Source organism: Oryctolagus cuniculus, chromosome 16 (assembly GCF_051225735.1).
Source record: "Oryctolagus cuniculus isolate XC-2025 breed Fujian yellow rabbit chromosome 16, ASM5122573v1, whole genome shotgun sequence".
NCBI lineage: Eukaryota > Metazoa > Chordata > Mammalia > Lagomorpha > Leporidae > Oryctolagus > Oryctolagus cuniculus.
In genome coordinates, this window is record NC_142882.1 from 39285893 (window position 1) to 39305366 (window position 19474).

A 19474-nucleotide genomic window follows, 5' to 3' on the forward strand; every position below is an offset into this window, starting at 1 on the left:
TAAAACTGCAAACCTCCAAAAAATAAGATAAAATACAGTCAAAGAAATGTCTACTTATTTTCACCTACTTGAAAGGTAGAGAGAGACACACAGAGAGAAGTCTCCCATTAAGTGATGCACTTCCCAAATGCCCACAACCACCAAGACAGAACCAGGCAGAAGCCAGGAGCCAGAAACTCCATCTGCATCTCCCATGTGGGTGTCAGAGGCCCAGGGATTCAGGTTACCATCTGCTGTCTCTCAGTGCATTAGAGGGGAGCTGGATCAGAAGCAGGGTAGCCAGGTCTTCATCCAGCACTCTGGTAAGAAATGAGGGTGCCCCAAGGGGAGGCTTAACCTTGACAGCGTCCAATTTACTTCATATGCTGACCAAGAATGCTAAAGTATTAGCTGCACTGGTGAAATGAGCTTCCACTTTTCTTTTTTCCAGTGGGCAATTTTTTTAAAAAGATTTACTGTTTTTTTTTTTTTTTGAAAGAGTTACAGAGAGGCAGAAGCCAAGAAAGAGACAGAGAGAGAGACAGAGACAGAGAGAGAATCTTCCCACTGGTTAACTCCCCAAATGCCCGCAACAGCCAGAGCTGAGCCAATCTGAAGCTGAGATTCTTCCAGGTTTCCCACATGGGTGCAGATTCTCAAGGACTTGTGCCATCCTCTGCTACTTGTCCCAGGCACATTACCAGGGAGCTGGATTGGAAGTGGAGCACTCATATGGGATGCAGGTGCTGCAGGCCGGGGCTTTAACCCTCTGTGCCACAATGCCGGCCCCTTCTATGGATAATGTTAACCACATAACTGTTTTTTTCTTTTTTAATTTTCTTGACAGGCAGAGTGGACAGTGAGAGAGAGAGAGACAGAGAGAAAGGTCTTCCTTTGCCATTGGTTCACCCTCCAATGGCCGCTGCGGCTGGCGCACTATGCTGATCCGAAGCCAGGAGCCAGGTGCTTATCCTGGTCTCCCATGGGGTGCAGGGCCCAAGCACTTGGGCCATCCTCCACTGCACTCCCGGGCCACAGCAGAGAGCTGGCCTGGAAGAGGGGCAACCAGGACAGAATCGGACACCCCATCCAGGACTAGAACCTGGTGTGCCAGCGCCGCAGGCAGAGGATTAGCCTATGGAACTGCGGCACTGGCAACCACATAAGTTTTAACAGATATATTCTAAAAATAAATTGTACACTAATACACAAACCTTAACTTGGGCAGCTCCAATTCTATTTATATAAAAAATACATGTCCCCTTTAAAAATGGTTTTCCAATTACAGAGATGAAGACTCATTTCATTTTTATATTATATATAAGGAGTTCAAGAATACTGCTGAGGATCAGTTTTTTTTTCCCCAAAAACATTCTAAAGATGTCCATGGGACAAATGAGGATTCACTCCATGCCTGACTGACTTAACCCTTTGTTCACTTCATTCCTTGACAGGTATGAGATCACCCTGGATAATCTTCCCAGAGATTCCCAAAGTCCATCCTCCCATACTGGCAGAATAGCCATGGAAAGCACACTGGGGGAAACTCAACCAAGACAAGTACCTCAGGTGACTGAGGCAGTCGCTTGGACAACAAAGACTTCCTTCCAGGGTCCAGCAAAAGCAAATGACTGGGAGATGAAGAAGTTCTAGAGATGGTACCAGTGTTGTGATGTAGAGGATAAAGCCACAACCTATAAACCCTCACATCCCATGTGGGCACCAGTCCCTGTCCTTGCTTCTCCAATTCCAATCCAGCTCCCTGAAAATGATCTGGGAAAATCAGAGGAAGATGGCCCAAGTACCTGGGTCCCTGCAACCCACAGGGTATTGGGCAGAAGCTCCTGGCTTCAGCCTGGTCTAGGGAAGCCATTGCAACCATCTGGGGAATGAACCAACAGATGATAGATATCTCTGTCTCTCCCTCTTTCTGTAACTGTGACTTTTTTTTTCCACAGGCAGAGTGGAGAATGAGAGAGAGAGAGAGACAGTGAGAAAGGTCTTCCTTTACCGTTGGTTCACCCTCCAATGGCCGCTGCGGCCGGTGTGCTGTGGCCGGTGCACCGTGCTGATCTGAAGCCAGGGGCCAGGTGCTTCCTCCTGGTCTCCCATGTGAGTGCAGGGCCCAAGCACTTGGGCCATCCTCCACTGCACTCCCAGACCGCAGCAGAGAGCTGGACAGGAAGAGGAGCAACCAGGACAGAATCTGGCGTCCCGACCTGGACTAGAACCCGGTGTGCCGGCGCCGCAGGTGGAGGATTAGCCCATTGAGCCACTGCACCGGCCAACTGTGACTTTCAAAACAAAAATCTTTTTTTTTTTTAAAGAATTAGAATTCTAGAGATGCAGAGAAGCCTCAGAGGACAGATCTCCTGTGCAGTGTTCTCAGCACAACAAAAGAAAATGGAAAAATCACAGAGAGCAGGGGAAGCGCAGCAGTGTTCTTGTCAGCCCTTCAGGGAGAACCCTACGGGAGGAAGCCGGGCATTGCCCGGCACTCACCCCCTGCCCCTTCTACAAGCCCAGCCCTGTCTCCTCAGCCAGCTCCCTCCATGGCCTAGCTCCTCCAGGTGCACCTGTACTTTGTTTAACATCGACACCTGTCTTTCCCTCAGTAATACAGCCGGTAGACAAAGGCCAAACACTGGGGTCTGTTCTGCCAATCATTCTCTCCACAAACCCTGCACATTCAGATCATTCCCGTGTCTCCATACTGAGGCAACAGATGCCAAATGGCCCACAGGACAACAGTGAGAGACGAGGGGGCAGCAGCCCTGAGTGTCCATGCTTGAGATGCAGCTCCAGCTCCCCTGGGGGCTTGCTCTCTACAGGAACTGAGCCTGGTGACATAGAGCCCACAAGTTATTAGGTGGTGGCCCCCAAATCTCCTGCTGTGGGCTGGAGGCAGGGACTGCAGTGGAGGCTGGGGAGTCTGTCCTGGTGAGATGGGAAAGAGTCTGAGGTCTGAAGGGGGAAGATTCTGAGCCAAGGCTTCCAAGTGAAGCCCTGGTCCCCACTCACACACACCTGACCAGCGTCCTACTGCCCTCACTGCCATCTGACCCCTGCTAGGGCTCCCAGCATGCTGGGTGAACCCCTTCAGCCCAGCTCCCAAGGCCACCCCTGTATGGCCCTGTGCTCCTACCCAGCCTGACTACTTCCCCAATGAGTGCTCCCACCCTTCAATAGAAACCCCTCCTCTTCCTCTCCCCAACACCAGGCTTGCTGTTCCCAGAGGCCCTGCTACCTCCTTCTGCCTCACTTGTCCATTCAGGCAAAACATCCACAGCAAACAACAGTACAGCCCTTAGGATGGCCTGGACCTGAGCCAAGCACTGCACACAGAAATTCCTGTACGGCCTACAGCGGCCCTTTGGGGGCACCTTGTGAGACTCCTCACTACAACATTTAGGAGTGATAAAGTGGCTTCCTCGAGGACCTGCAGCCAGAAGGGACAGAACAGAAATTCAAATCCTGCCAATGAAGCGCTTCTGTCTGCAAATTTGTTCTCAATATAAATCAGACATCCACAGCCACTGGCCAGAATTTGGCACCTTTGATCAAAACGTCCTTACATACTATACAACTTCCTCAAATGAAATGGCAAGTGGTCTAAGGTTCCCTGCTTGCAAAAACTCTTCACAACCAACAGTCTTTGTGTAAGGACTGTTCCTCCTATGACGTCCTTCTCTGTTCCCCCTTTCCCTCCCAAACCCACCTCAGAATCTGGAGCTGAGGCCTCATCCTTTGACCCAGCTGTTTTCAATCCAGCTAATGAGCCCCTCCTTACTGACCCCCCACCCTATGCTCTGCCCTAACCACTCAATTCCCTGTAACAACCCAGCCTCAGCCTCAACCTCCCAGCCCCTCTTGGAAACTCAGAAACTCTCCACCCCCTCCTCTAACACTTCCATTATTATAGAGTTCCCCAGACCACCCTCTCAAGTCAAGCACACTCATCCGTCTCCTCCCTCTCTTGTGCCTCCCCATACCAACCACATAGATTGGGTCCTTCCCCCATGTACCTACATCCTTGGACCCCACCCCCCAACTCAATCTCAGAGCACAGAGAAACATATGTTCTCCATAAGGGAGGTGGCAGGCCTAGAGGGTCTCACCAAGTTCATGTCCCCTTCCCCATTTTTTTTCCCAAAGAAACCTTTTATTGAAAGAGTACAAATTTCATAAGTACAATTTTAGGAACAGAGTGATTCTTCCCACCATATCCGCCCTCCCACCCTACCTCCTCCCCCCTCTCTCATTCCCAGTCCCATTCTCCATTAAGAAAAAAAAAAAAATTCCTCAACAGTCAAGACAAGTGCTGTTCAAGTCATTGTTTCTCAAAGTGTCAATTTCACTTTCACAGATTTCCTTCTAGGTGCTCTATTAGTTATCACAGATCAGGGATATCATGTGGTATTTGTTCCTTTGGGTCAAGTCCCCTTCTCATTGTCTGATACAAGACAGCCTGAGGAAAAATTAGGCTCCTTTTCAGAAAGCCCATCTAAATACAAAACGGAGTTCCTTTGCCTCACCCAAGCTTACTTTTAACCTGTGAGAGGTCTATTCTACCTAACCTCCAGGCTCCCTGCTGATGAAAATGAGCGCATCTTCTGCTCAGCCTGGATTCATGCAGACTACCTGCATGAACAAGACCCCTCATATCAGGTGGCAGACACCACTCTCCCGGGCACACAGTCAAACTGGATGTATCAGCCTGGGGATTCAGGTTCTCAGAGACTTCATATGTTAATCTGTCTCCTGGAAGGTATGCACAAGAATGCTCATACCTCTGTCAACTATGACAGTAAAATTCCTCAAGGCCCTGATGAAAACTGCCTCATTCTGGCCATCTTTTCCACTCTGGGTAACTTTTCTACTACTTCCTTTTTTCCACATAATCACGGTGCTTTATTCTTATGATATATAATTACCATATTTCAAAAGTGCTCACAGGAACGAGCGACTGCTATATCCCAAGACATCCCGCAGGAACATCACAAGACTGCTCTTCTTCTCCAGTCAATCTGGACATACAGCCCTGCATCAGCAGGAAGTGGCCAACAGGATATCAGCACCCATCTCTCTATCTATCCTTAGAGTCAGAATGCCGGACATTGAGCAACATCATGTGCAGAAGTGATGCTATCTTACAGCCACACCACTATCTCAAGAATTCAGCCATTAGCCCTAATCCTCCAGAAGTTTGAAAAGGCCAGAGCAAACCATCTCAGCTCTGCCTAATCCCTGTTCACCCTGAACCAAAAGTAGCCCAGGCTAGATAAGCCCCTAGTCTCTACCAGAATGTGCTCCCAACCCTCGCTGGTAGAGGGCCTTTCTCAGGTCTGTCTCTGAATAAACCACCTCTAGCTACTGAGTTTGTAGTTTGTAGTCCATCTTCTCTTTGTCCTGTGCACATAGTCTAAAACCAACCATCAGGGAAATGAGCAAATCAGAAAACACCAGCATTAAGTCTGGAGTCACTGCAAACCATTAGATGGATTCTCTAGCACAGGAACATTCCATGTGTTTCAGTTCAGTTTCTCATTCATCCGCTGATACACTCCCCCACACACCTGCTTCCGTCCCAGGTGGAAGCCAGGAACCAGGAACTCACCCCAGATTTCCCCACAGGCGGCAGTAACCCAAGCGTTTGAGCCTTAACCCCCCAGGATCTGTATTAGCAGGAAGGTGACAGGCACGAAACCCAGGCACTCTGATACTCTGATGTCCCAACCACGAAACACAATGCTCACACCCCCACTTTCATTCTCAAATAAAAGACCACTCACCTGGACAGATGGCAAAATGTCCTGCCAACAACACCTCAGCTAGCAAACGTCTGGCGAGGACTTCAACTCAGATGAGATTGAAACCGCAAGTTGTAACCGGGAACCTATAGGAGGAGCACACCCTTTTGTTCGCACAGGACTTGGAGAAGCTAAGAACCAATTCATACCTACCAGATGACAAAGGGAAATATGTCTGGTGCTAGCAGCCCAAAATTTGGGGACACTCCGCCAAGTCCAACATGACCTCAGCCTGTAAGACCAAATAGGTCACTCTTAGAAATGAAGGCTTGCATAGGGCTGGTCCCTATTTGAAACCAAGCAACTTGAAAAAGGAACCAAAGGTTCAGTTTTATATTTACGATACCAAACTGAGGAGGCCATCCCTTGGTAACATAATGGGGAGGTGGAGGGCTCAATCTAAGATGCTGGGAAAGACGTAGCTGCGGTGAAGACACGCACCCTTGAGGGGCAGCCAGGGCCACACCAAGCCCACTGTCAATACCACATCCTCCCTGGGCAGTCAGGAGCCACCAAGAGAATGAAATTGTCTGACTGCGGATCAGGGCGGTCAGCTCACCATGTCAGTGCTCATCAAGGACTTCTGTCTCCCCTGTCTACAGGGAAATACACTTCATGTCTCTTCATTCCAAACAGGCCCAGCACTCAATGTCAAGTCTACCACTGCTTTAAGAAAAACAAAGGGCCAACTGCAGTCCCCTCCTCTCACCTCCACCCTCCCACTGAGGAGCCCCAGAGGAGCAGGTGGGCCTCCAAGACGCTAAATCAGCCCCTTCCCAAGCACAGCCCATTGCCCAGAGAGGAAGGGAGTGGAGGCCTTCCAACCGGCCCCATCCTCCCAGCTCTGCAGTGGAGGGAGCCAGACAAAGCACCTCCATCCCCGGGCCTCGGTTTTCCCCCCTGTAAAATGGAAGTTCTGACGGAGATCATGCATTAGCCTCCTTGCCACTTTTTTTTTTTTTTGCTTGCAAGTCTTTCGTGTCTTCAGGAACAGCAGCTCTTCCCTTAAAAAAGACAACGCCCACCCAATCCTGCCTGCTGCTGAGAGGTGCTAGAGATTTTCTGGAATCCAGGCTGCAGCCCCTGCCCCACCCTCTCCCGGGCGTCATTCTTGACCCAGCCCCTTCCTCAGCCAGCCAGCCTGGCGTTTGTTCCTCCCTGCACACCTGGCCACAGAAGAGACAGCGCCTCGGGTCTGCACCTGAGAACCCCACCTCTCCCAGCCCACTGGGGTCCACACCTGCCCGCAGAGAGGAAGGCCCCGCGATCCCCGGAGGGAAGGGGCAGCCGACTCGGCCCCACGTCAACTGTGCAGAAAGACCCCAGCAGGTCGGCCAGCACCTTACCGGTGGCCCATGGGGGCAGCGCGGGCCGGGGACAGGGGCCAGGCGTGGACACTGCAGGCTCAAAGGTTCTACGACGGCTTTGGCGTCTGGGATGCCAGCAGAGGCTCGAGCGCCCGGGAGTCACGCGAGTGCAACCCCGCGCTCCACGCGCACTTAACGGAAAGGTCCCGCGCCCAGCGCCCGCCGCCAGCTTCCGACCGCGAGGGGGCGTCTGCTGCTGCCGCTGGCTCAGCCTGCTTGCCCCTGACCGTTAGGCGGACCCCGCGGGCAGCGGCGGCTCCTGGAGCCCGGAGGCTGCGTCCTCCATCCCCCAAGCGGGGTTGGGGTGCAAAGGCCCCCATCTACCGCGGTGTGGAGGATGAAGACAAGCGAGCGGCAGCCGCGGGACTTGGCCCTGGAAGCCACCTGGAGCCGGAACCCCGGCCCCTCAGCTGTGGGCGCTGTGTGGGGAGGGGTGCAGGGAATGCCGCCTTTTCTGTTAGAAACTTATAATAATAGAATATTTAGGGGAAAGCTTCGGATACCTCCAACGGCGCCTGAATGAGGAAAATGTTTCAAAATGGCGTCTTCGGGGAGGAAAGACGCCACCAGCCCTGCAGCCTCCTCTCTCCGTTTTCCCAGCATCCCCCGCGACTGTGGACCATTCCGCTGGGAGGGCTGCACGTCCGGGTGTCCGCAGTCAGGGTTCTCTGGCTTCAGGCGTCCCCACATAACCTAGTGACAAAGTAGACCGTGGGAGGGAGGAGTTCCCCGAAGAAACTGCCTCCATCGTCTGCCTGGGCTTCTGTAGCAGGGGGAAGGGCATGGCCAAGGCCAACCACAGACCAGAGGGCCCCTCTTGCTTCAGCCTGGGCGAAATCTTCATACTTTCTGTGTTCAGAAAATGGCGGCCGTCTCCTCCCCTGGTGGAGAACTGGATAGCATTATGAGGAAAGCCTAGCTCAGGTCAGCAAGATCAGACTCAAGCTCGGTTCTTGTGGCCCAGCTACTCTCAGTTTAGTGTAACAAATTCAGCTCTCCGGGTACATCTGGAAAACAAGCTCTAGGCAGTTTACACTCCCTGCCCTGTTCCAGTTCTTCCCCAAATCCTATACATTTGGCTACAAGATGCCCCCTGAGACATTTCACTCCCACTCTGGAGGGGTAAGGCAGGAAGTCATGCTTCTGTAATTACTTCTTGCTGAACCTAGACATGGCTCATGTTGGTGGAGTGAGACTCGTACTCAAGATCAACAAAGGAGTCGAGACACCAGGTGTAGCCCCCAGAGGCTGTGGGCAACAGGGCAGCCATTTAGAGGCTTCCTTACCTGACATTCAATGTGGGGCCCTATACAGCAGCAGTTTGAGGTCTGACAGGGGCTCTCCAAGGAGCCATGCAGGGGTTCAGGAGAGACAAGGAACATCTCTGCTCTCAGGTGTGGTGACTGCAAGGAGTCCCGTGTGGTAGTTTAGGAGAACAGTCAGTGGTAAACAGGGCCAAGTGTGGTCCTGCCCAGATGGGGTTAAACTGCTCCTGAAGGGAGCTCAGTTTACGATCAAGCAGGTAGGCTTCCTACCTGTGTAGGTGAGAGTAGGTCTTATTTGCACACCAGATGAGAGCAGCCACTACCTGCCCTCATTGTGTTTTCTTGTTCTCATTTTCCACCTTTGGCAGGTTAAAGGGCCAGCACAATTGGGAAAGAGCCTTCCATAGATAATTCACATGGGCTGAATCCTAATTCCTTTTTGTGGTTGCTGTAACAGGTTAAGACTTGGTAAAGACCTTTAAGCGATTTTCATGAATTTCTTAGTAAAGGTTAACTGAGTTTGTATTTAGGGTCTGATTGGATGGTTTCCAGACAATTGGGGTCTGCAGGCAGCAAGTCATATGAACCTTACGCCTAAAACCTGAGGGACTCCAGCAATCATTGAAACCAATACCTACCCATTACCACTTTGACGATCATAAGCAGACCAAATATCAAATTTCCCTCTATAGATTTTTTAAAACATTATTTATTTGAAAGAGACAGATATCTCACATCTGCTGATTCACTCCTGAAATGCCCACTACTGGGGCAGGGCACTCAATTGAGGTCTGACACATGGGTGGCAGGGACCCAACCAGTTAAGCCATCATGCACTGCCTCCCTAGGAGTACATACATAAGAAGCTAGAATCAAAGTAGAGATAGGACTGGAACCTAAGCACCGCCATATAGGATGTGTGTATCCCCCACAGTGTCCAAACTCCTGCTTCAAGTCCCACCCTGAGAAGGCTTTTAATGACTTAGACATCTGCTGCTGCTCCATCCTGGCTTAGAAACAGAAGCATCTGATTTCATAACCAGTCTCTTCCCAAGGGTGGGATGGGAAGCTCAGGAAATCAATGAGTCAGAACCTTAAAACCGGGTTACAGGGCAGAGCTTCCACCCGTCACTGTGTTTCCTGTCACTGAAACTCCTTTAATAGCTTATTTTGTGACTCCAGTGTCCATCTCTATCTCTCTAGCTTGTCCTCTTCTACCTCTAGGATAGCCAGAGGCTCCACAGGGGATTTGGATTTTATCCAGAGAAGCCATCTGCAGAGCCAGTAACCCATCAGTCTTCTTCTGTTGAAGGAGCTGAGCCCTTCCCGTCTGGGGACACCTTGGCCACTCATCACCAGTGTCCTTCCTGCTTGCTGTAGGCACATGGGCGAGGCTCTAACTTAGCTGCTAATATATGGATGGGCACTTTGTGGTTTCCGGGTCACCCACCTGTGTCAGTGTCCCTCATCCTCTTGGGGTCCCTGGAATAAACTGAAGAGCAATAAGCAAGCCAGTAGCCTGTGTCCACATCTTTCTGGCCCCATGCTGATGTTCTCCATGTTATGGCTCACGAAACACAGAAGGCAGTGTCCACCAATAAAGAGGATTAGCTTCAAGACTGATAGTGTTTAAGTTGTCTGGACACTCTGAGATAGGAAGCAGCTGTTAGAACCACCTGACTTCCCTGGGCATCAGGGTCCCAGGAAGCCTGCTGTCTTACACACCCCCTTATCCTCTTTGGGATGTAGAGGCCACTGTAGAGTTACAGGAGTCGGATAGGGGATGGTTTAAGTCCAGATTCCAGCTTGGAAAGGATATTCTACCCTCCCCCCTGTGGGAAGGTACACAAAACTGGTGAAACATGAAAGCCTCTAGGGACTGGGGGAGCAAGAAGAATAAAATCCCAGACTTACATCAAGTGGTGGGAAGGTGAACCCAACATCAGAGTCATCCACGGTGAACCATGACATTCCTTCTCAATTTCTACCTATGGAAGGCAGTGGTCTCTAACCCGGAAGAAAGTGGCCCCATGCTGTGAAGCAGGGAAGGTCAGACCCAGCAACCCAGAGACCAGGCTCAGGGCTTTCTCAGACCTCTCGCTTTGCACTCCTCTGTCTCCCGGGGGAGAACCTGACACCAGCATTCTGGCATCCTGGGAAAGGCTGTCCCTTTCTCCTCCACAATTGTGATATGTTGCTGAACTTCCGGTTTTCGTAATCATGTCTGGGATATTTGACACTTATCAGAGCTGCCCCAATGACTCAGCCATGATTCCCGTAAGATGCTAGACAAACAGGAGTGCAGGTGACCATGCACTTCGCAGCTCTCTGCATCAGCAACTCAGGATGGCCAGGTCCCAAGCCACACCTGAGTGGCACAGGATGGAGTAAGTGTCCCCAAGAGTAAGTGCTCCTGGATGTGCTGCTGCCACCATTGCTCAGATCTTGGTGATGGACATCTTGACCCAGGATGCAGCAAGTGTTACCCACAAGCTGCCTGGCATTCTTTAATCTGACACTGCCAACTGCTGAACTCCCAGTTCCCAGAAGCCCCAACCCTAGGCTAGGAACCATCCCACGTAGGTCACCATTGTCATTGCTGGAGTGTTGGCTATAGCTCAGCCTCTAGCAGAAGGAGCATAAAGAAGAGCATTACAAACTTGTGAGGAGTAAGAGAAAAACGGGGAGGTAAAATTGTCTCCCTGGGGCCTGTGTCATGGAACAGCAGGTTAAGTCATCACCTGCAACTCCAGCATCCCATACCTCAGTGTAAGTTTGAGCACTGGTTCCCCACTTCCATCCCAGCTCCCTGCTCAGACAACTGGGAAAGCAGTGGAAAACTGTCCCCATATGTGGGCTCCTGCAACCCATGGGAGAGATGCAGATGGAGTTCTGCCAGGCTCACTTTGGAATGACAACCTTTTATGGGGGAGGGGTGAACCAGCAGATGTAACACAATGCTCTGTGTCTCTCCCTCTCCCTCTCTCCCTCTTTCAAATAAACTTAGAGAGAGAGAGAGAGAGAGAGAGAGAGAAAGGACAACCATGGCATGAGAATCAGATTTCCTGTTATGCCACAGCCAGACCTATGGAGTGCCTAAGATGTGGCAGGAGAGGCCAGGGAAGCCCCTCCTTTTCCTAGAACTCTAAGCATGCCCCATTCCTTGTCCAGCCCTTCTTGGGATCTCCCACACCTAGGGTGTTTGCATCATACAGGTGATGCCAGGCTTAGGGGTTCCTTGGCACTACAGCACTGATGGCATCCCTTCAAGCAGATGCTAGAATGATCCCCAGAGACAAGAAGAGAGACTGAGAATGTCCAGAGAGGGACAATGATCTGTGCAGGATCAAACTTGTACAAGGATGAGAGAGCAGGTCTGAGCCAGGTGACACTGTCTGCCACCAGGCCAGCCCTGTGGCAGGTGCTGCCTGTGTTGGTGCAACTGTGGACAGTGGGCACATGGCATGGGGTAGTGGAATAGGTAGTGCCCACTGAGAATTTGGGGATATTTTGTGTGAGGAGGGGGCTGAGCTTAGGAGCCACAGGAAGTGACCTCACTATGTTGGTGATGACCTGTTGAACTGGCTGCCCCGGCAACCACCCCCACATTCCAGAGTTGAGCCTGAGCCAGCTCACTTGGATAAGAGTCTCATAAGAAGATGTTCCTGTGTTGCATCCCGCGATGCCGAAGCCCAGGCCCCAAGAAACCCTGCTGTGGGCGCCTTGCCCAGTGGTGGGAACATTGGGCCAACCCTCACCCCCGACGTACCTGGCGCTTAAAACAGAAAAAGGCCAGGGTGAGTCTGGTAGCCAGGGCAGGTCTCTGCTGGCCAGGACACCACTGGGACCTCATGGGCCCTGGGTGTGGGGGAACGGGGCCTCTTCACCCTTGGAGGAGGGAGGTTGGAGTTCAGAGGTGGGGGCAGCCTGAGGCCCAGAGCTGCTGGCTGTGGAGGGATCTCTGGGACTGCCTCTTCCCTGCCATTCTCGCTCTTGTCCCCCAGGTCCAGGACAAGTCAGCCTCGCCCCTGGAGCAGCACAGCAGGCTGGGGATCGCCAGCAGCCCAGACCTGCATCAGTTGCCTAAAACTGATGAGCTCTGTGTGGTGGGGCAGAGGTCAAACATGCCCACAGCTTTGAAGCTACCATCACAGGTGTTCCCCAGCATGCACAAACCACCTGAGGTCCCGCTCAGTCACTTACTGTTGGTAACCGTTGCCCAGAGAGAGCCCAGGGGTTCCATAAATGCCCATCTCACAGCCGGGACAGTGGGGCCTGAGGACGGCTCCACCTGTGCTGGAAGTGAAGCAAGGCAAGGGCCGGGCCCAGCACCTGACTTCACGGCTGGAGCGGAACAGACCACTGACCTTCAAGCAACATTCCTGCTGGAGCAGTGCTGGCCCTCCAAGGAGGAGCACTGGCACAAGGATGCGCAGGGGACAGCCATATCCCCAGGGATCGAGCAGGGTGCACCAGACACAGCACTGGCCCCGGCCTCAGCCCCAGCTCCTGCAGTCCCTTCTGCTTCAGCCCCAGTGCCACACCTGTCCTTCCCCATCCCCGTGATCCTGTATTTCTCTTTACTCCTCCCCATTGTGTTCCTTTTCTCCACCTTATTGTCCCTGTACTATAATAAAATTTAATTCCTTACCCAGTGTGTATGTACAATTTGCACTGTGCAAACTCCCCAGGCCCTGCCCTCCCCTCCCCACTCTCACTGCACAGTGGCCCCAATGCCAAGGCTCTGGATCCTCTGGAGACGACACTGACACCTCCCAGGGGCAGAGCCAGGGTTGCCTTTTTGGACAAAGAGCAGCAAATAATGGGAAGGCCAAGGAAAGCAATGAACATGGGGACACTGTCATGGATGGGGCAGCACCTCCTCATGGTCGTAGACGTGGGCTCTAAGGTCACACAGAACTGACCTGCAGTGGATGTTTTCACTGCAGCCTCAATGTCCTCATCTGTGAAATGGGATGGCAGCCCGGCCCACAGCCATCACTGGTACAGGGAATGCGATGCACTGCACCTCCCTGCACACACTGGGAGCCCCCCAGCTTCTGGGATGAGGGGCGCACAGGGAGAGGGTAGGTGGTTCTTAGGGCACAGCCTCAGAGCCATGGGCCACACAGAAGCTGTCACAGTCTCTGTCCCTGTGCTCAACAATGGGTCACTGGCAGAGAAGCAGAGCAGGGGTTTGCTCACAACACAGGAGACAGGGGAGCCTTGTCCAGGACCCCATGTGATCCAGACTGTCTGGTGTGCAGATGAGATGGGTTGGTCATGGCTGGGAAGATGGAGACACAGAGGATGTCCCCAAGGACAGTGACTGCTCTTTCCCTGAGCTCCTGCGATTTCTGGGCCCCTGGCCAGGTGCACTGGGCCCCGTATCTCAGCCATGGGGAAGCACTGCTGTCACTCCCCATTTGCAGATGAGGAACCCCCTGAGAGGGAGGCCCCACCCAGGTCACGGCTGTGCTGATCCCACATGAGGACTCCCCTCCCCAGCATGAGCCAGACTGTGTGGCCTGTGGGCACACAAGGACATCACAGAAAGCTAGGAGGGAGTATGAAGGCTATGAATTTCATCAAGAGATTATAGCCACAGGGATTTTCTTAATGGGCTTCTCAGCTGATCCACTAGGGCTGAGGGATGCCTGTGGAGGAGGAAGCTGGGGCACTGGAATGCTGACCTGTGTCTGTTCCTGGGAATGGCCTGGATCACACCCAGTGACAGCACTGGCCCCATGACTGTCCCTCTGGAAAATGTCCCAGATCACCTGATGCCTGTGCACCCGAACACCCATCAGCCTGGAGCCCAGGTCAGGCCAACTGGAGGGAGTGGGTGGCAGTGGGTGCACCTCCCCTGCAGAGTCCCAGGCAGCTCAGTTTGGCTGCCTTGGCTTGGACAGCCCCAGAGACCTGTGCTCCCCGGCACTGGGAATGCACAGAGTGGAGTGTACACCACTCAGGACAGCCGATGTCCCCATCACAAGGTCATGAGCTCATGGTCATGTCTAGTTCCAGGTCCTGGGGTCTAATGGCTGGAGCCCACCCCCAGGAAGCTGAGCTGAGGGTCATCTCACCATGACTAGTGGTGCACCCTGATTCCCTGATGAACTGTAGGGTCCAAAAGAGGCGGACTGCCCCAGCACAGGGGACAGAGGGGGCAGGGGCCAGAGAGATGAGAGCCCTGGGCTGTTGTGGGGAGATGTGAGTATAAACAGCTGAGGGGGCTGAGCCCCTGCAGGCCTCTGTCCTCATGTGGGACTCTCACTGTGTCCTGACCACTCAGTGACATGGGCGTGTGAGGTCCCCACGGAGGCTAGAGGCCCTGCTCTCTGCAGTCTACTTAGCAGCAGAGCCAGGTTGAAGAAAAGAAACTGCCATAAACCCTGGGACTCCCTTGATAATGAGGCTGCACCCAGATGCCTTGGGAGAGGTTTCTGTGGCCTGCAGTTCCCGGAACTCCTGGTCCTGACATGCATGGGCTGTTCCCATACCAAGAGAGCTGAGGGCCAGAGCAGGATGGACACACAGCCTGAGATGGGGGTGCCTCTAACTCCTGACTTCTCAGAAGGCTGCAGGCCAGGAGGGTACAACCCCTGAAGGACGCTGGGACCCCGAGTCCCATGGAGCCCAGAGCAGGGCCTTGAGTTCAGGGTACAGAATCAGAGAGACAGTCACAGTCATGCCCATTCTCGTTCCAGATGCTGACCCCAGACAAGACTCTGAGCCTCAGTTTCCCCATCAGAGAAATGGGAGACAGCCAGGCTTTCTTGTTCAGCTGTGCATTGCACTCCCTAAGAACAGATGTGGGAATCTTGCCCTGTAACATTTGCCCATGAACAGCCACGTAGCAGCAGTTTGGAGGTCCTCTGGGGCCCAGGGACAAGGAAGGCCCTCCCTAGGGGGGTCTCATCCTTCTGCTGACCCAGGAATGTTCTGTATGATTGGAGGGGAAGTGGAGCAGGTGCAGTGTGACATCCCTTCTCCCCCCAGTAGAAGGGGCTTAATGTGGGATAGACTGGGGTGCACTCTGTGCTGGGAGCCCTGTGACCCCACCCAGGACTGCTTCTCTTGCTTTCATTCTTCTCTCATTCATTCACTCATCTTTGAGCAAACATTCACTATCCCTCTGTGTGCCCATGGCTGTGGCTTCCTCTCCTGGTGTGACCTGCCATGATCCCTGTCCATGTGGCATCTATGTCCACTCTCTGACTTATGGATGGGCCCTGAACTCAGCGGGACTGATGGGATTCAGGAACCATTCACTGTATTAAAGGAGAGACTCAAGGATCAAGAAAGTAAAAGGGCCAGCCTGTCATGTTAACATAAAGAATGACATTAGAAGTTATGGAATGTGATGGGGCAAGCATTGCGGCATAGCAGGTAAAGCTGCCACCTACAAAGGCAGCATCCCACATGGGCAGCAGTTCATGTCCTGGCTGCTCCACTTCCAATCCAGCTTCCTGCTGATGCACTTGGTAAAGCTGCAAAGAATGGGCCAAGTGTTTGGGCCCCTGCATCCATGTGGGAGACCTGGAGACAGCTCCTATCTCCTGGCTTTGTCCTGGCCCAGCCCTGGCCATTTTGGCCATCCAGGAATTGGATTGGCAGATGAAACATCTTTCTCTCCCTCTCCCCGCCCCCCGTAACTCTTTAAAATAAATAAATCTTTGAAAAATAAAATTTCCAAGTATCATGATTATGCATCCTATTTTCAAAGACTTGAGGAGAGAGAAATGTGTAAGGGGGCAGAACAATTATGATACTTAATGAATTTAGGAGTTTATGAGCTTTTTGTGAGTTGCAAAATTAAGTTTTCTGAATGAGTATTTAACTAAATACATCAAAAACATACATAAAATGTAGTCACAGTTTGGGGGTTCCTTGGAAGAGAGACCCTCCAGGCTGAAATGAGCCCCCTTTTTTACCTATCTATAATCACACTAGCATGGATAACACAAGCCACCTCCTTAGCTGGTACTAAAAAATCTGGACAGCTTAGATAAAAGTAGATTTTGCTCTGTGGATAATCACGTGAGGTTTATTACATTACATATCTCATCTTGGATTTCTCAGGGTGTCCATCAGCACAATGTCACAAAATAACAAATACAATCTAATAAGTGGTTAAGTCACTTTCTCTCTGGTTGAGTACCTAGAGATGTTAGCTGATTTGATTTAATTACAATTAATTTCAAGCTATGCATGCTGAATACGCTTATTCCTTTAGCTGCCAAAAACCATAGGAAATAGTCTGTCAGAAAATTTAAATTACCTGATATTTTTGACTAAAACTGAAGTAAAACCAATGGGGAGACAACATCAGTCATTTATAGTGAAGCTCCAACAGAGAAATCTAGACTGCATAATAATTAAATTTGCTATTGGACAGCGTTTTTAAATACATTATTTGAAAAACCAGGTCTTTAGGGATAATAACTGAAACAAGTCATTTATAACAGTCTCCACTTCTGAAATTCAAGTACCATTAATTGTCTGTGATTTTCAGCAAAGACCTGTGATGAGAAGTCATCACCAAACGGATGGGTGAGGTTGTATGCCAGGGCTGGGCAGGGCAGGTGCACTGAGCCAGGGATGATAGATCCAGCTGTAGAGTGACTGTGCTGCCAACAGCAATGTGGACTCTGCCTATCCTGTTCTGGTTTCTGCTCGAGTTGTTTACCCTCTTGTCCATAGATTCTGTCAGCCTAGGTACCTGTTCAATAGATGAACTTCTGCTTCAGTTAGCCATGTTGGCTTTGCTAGCAAGCAGAAATCCTAAAACTACAAAACATGATTAAGGAAGAGGAGCTACAGTACATAAGGGAACAGGAAATTTTTGATTTGTTCAGGTGCCAGAGATGGAGAAGAAATAAATAAGAATCCCACTAATTTTTCTAGCTGAGAAATTGGCAACTTTTCATAGGTAGTGTGAAATAGCTGACAAAGCAGTTGGCTTCTATACTGCAGAGTGCTGAAGCTGGCACGTAAAGGGAACTCAGAAAAATTAATGATGTTGGAACATACTACATATGACTATTTCATTGTACAAAAAAAGGAAGGAAGGAAGGAAGGAAGGAAGGAAGGAAGGAAGGAAGGAAGGAAGGAAGGAAGAGAGGGAGGGAGGGAAAGTGAGCAAGCTAGGGGGAGGGAGGGAGGAAGGCAGGGAGGAAGGCAGGGAGGGAGGCAAATAAATCTATCTGGGCAGGTGGTAGATCACTTGAAAGTTGGAAGTTTAAGCATGACTAAGCCGTTGGAACCACCACCACCTGGACTTCCTCTTATCTGAACTAGTACATTTCCTTGATTTGTTGGTTGAACCTGTCAGTTACTTTCTATCAAATCTATCTTACAGGTTTACCAAGGAACTTGGGTCCTCATCTGCTCAAGGAGGAGGAGGATCTGTATGTGTCCTGGTGCCTAAAAGGAAGCAAAAAAGGGAGCCTCATCGATTCCCTATGGGCGGGTGAGTTATTTTAGGGGCCAGGCATTCCAACACTGGGCTGCCCAGGCAAGAGTCTCACACTCTCTTCCTTAGATCCACTCAGGGACTCCCACCTCCTGGGTCCTCGGCCACTTGTTTTTGCCCAGTTTCCATGGCACAAACCCATAGTGCCCCGCCTCTTCCTCCTCCTCAGCGTCTCCTCTCCACTGCTGTGAGGGCATGAGAAGCTGTAGACTCTTAATGACCAACTGTATGCACCTGGGAATATGGAATTATTTCCTGTGAAGTTATCCCCCTGATGGGTAGATCTTTGACCAGTAGGAAATGGTGGCTTCCAGATAAATTCTTCTCTTTGCTGTCCCCAGAAAGACTTTCCAGAAATTCTGTTCATGTGGCCTCTCCAAAAATGGTCTTGTGAGACAGTTGCCTGGAAAGCTAATGGCAGCCAACTCTATAGCGCTTGTACTTGCCCTGGTTCCTTCTCAGTTTCATTCCTATTTCCTTACTTCCACTTCCCTGGGACTGCACTCCCTGAGAATGGATTTGAACAGAAGATTTTATTGCCTCTGTTTGCTGCAGAAGCTGCTCTGATAGAACCCTGACATTTAAAATATATCACTGGTTTCTGATCATCCTCTTATGTTTCACTCTTAGCCCACATCTTTCCTCTAAATTTAAATGTTGTAGTATTTTCATGTGTATCTGACAGCTTTACAGGTAAGGCTACATATATTAAATAATTTAGGGGCAGTCTAGGAAACAAAGTAGTATTTTTCTGGATCCAGACCCAAAGAGAGAGGTCATTTTATTTTCTAACATTCTCTAGTCTTGATGGATTTTTTTTCCCCATTGCTGGGCTGTGGCATACCCATTGTATGTGTTCCTAATCTGTATTTTATGTTATTTGAAAGGCAGAAAGAGAGAGAGAAATTTCCCATACAGTAGCTCATTCCCCAAATGCCCACAATGTCTGGCCCTGGGTCAGACAGAAACTCAGTCATTTGGGGAGTGAACCAGCAGATGGAAAACCCCACCCCACCCCAATCTCTGACTCTGTAACTCTGTATCTCAAATAAATAAAAATAGATGTTTAAAAAATACAAGAGTTTATTCATTATATAAAAGAGTTGTCTATATTTGAAACTCAACAATAAATGGAAAAAGTGTTAACTTTTCTATTATTATTGCTTATTCAAAAGATGAAGCTGCAACTATGATTGGTTTATAGCAACATAGGTTTACAGTAGGTTTAAAAATGGAGCACCATTTCTCTCTGTCTCTCTCTCTCACTGTCCACTCTGCTTGTCAAAAAAAAAATGGAGCACCAAATGTTTTAGAAATTCATATTATTCCTGACAATTAATTACTTAGAATTATAGTGAAAGACTCAGTAAGCAACAGATGTTCTTATTTTTATTCATAAAATTAAGAGTAATCCCATTATTGGCAGACTATTTTATAAAATGCTCAATAACCGGAAGAAGACTTCGTTTATCTTATCCTGTGAAAGGAGGTAAGTTGACTCTCAAGGAAATGAGTTGAAATTACTGAATTTTTTGTAGTGTGATTTTTTAAAGATTTATTTACTTATTTGATAGT

General features: G+C 50.4%; 1 long non-coding RNA gene across 8 annotated transcripts in view; it reads right to left on the reverse strand.

The window, feature by feature from the left end:
* The window catches only part of LOC127487776 (uncharacterized), a 52769-nt gene extending 43662 nt beyond the window's left edge, over positions 1-9107 (reverse strand). Inside the window, exons 1-4 of one of the 8 annotated variants that reach the window (XR_016222359.1) lie at positions 8443-9107; positions 7660-7849; positions 5943-6021; positions 5772-5875 (exon numbers count right to left, since the gene is read on the reverse strand). This is a non-coding gene — a long non-coding RNA (uncharacterized LOC127487776). The other 7 variants (XR_016222361.1, XR_016222356.1, XR_016222364.1 and 4 more) reach the window with 7 other exon arrangements.
* Positions 9108-19474: the final 10367 nt, after the last annotated feature.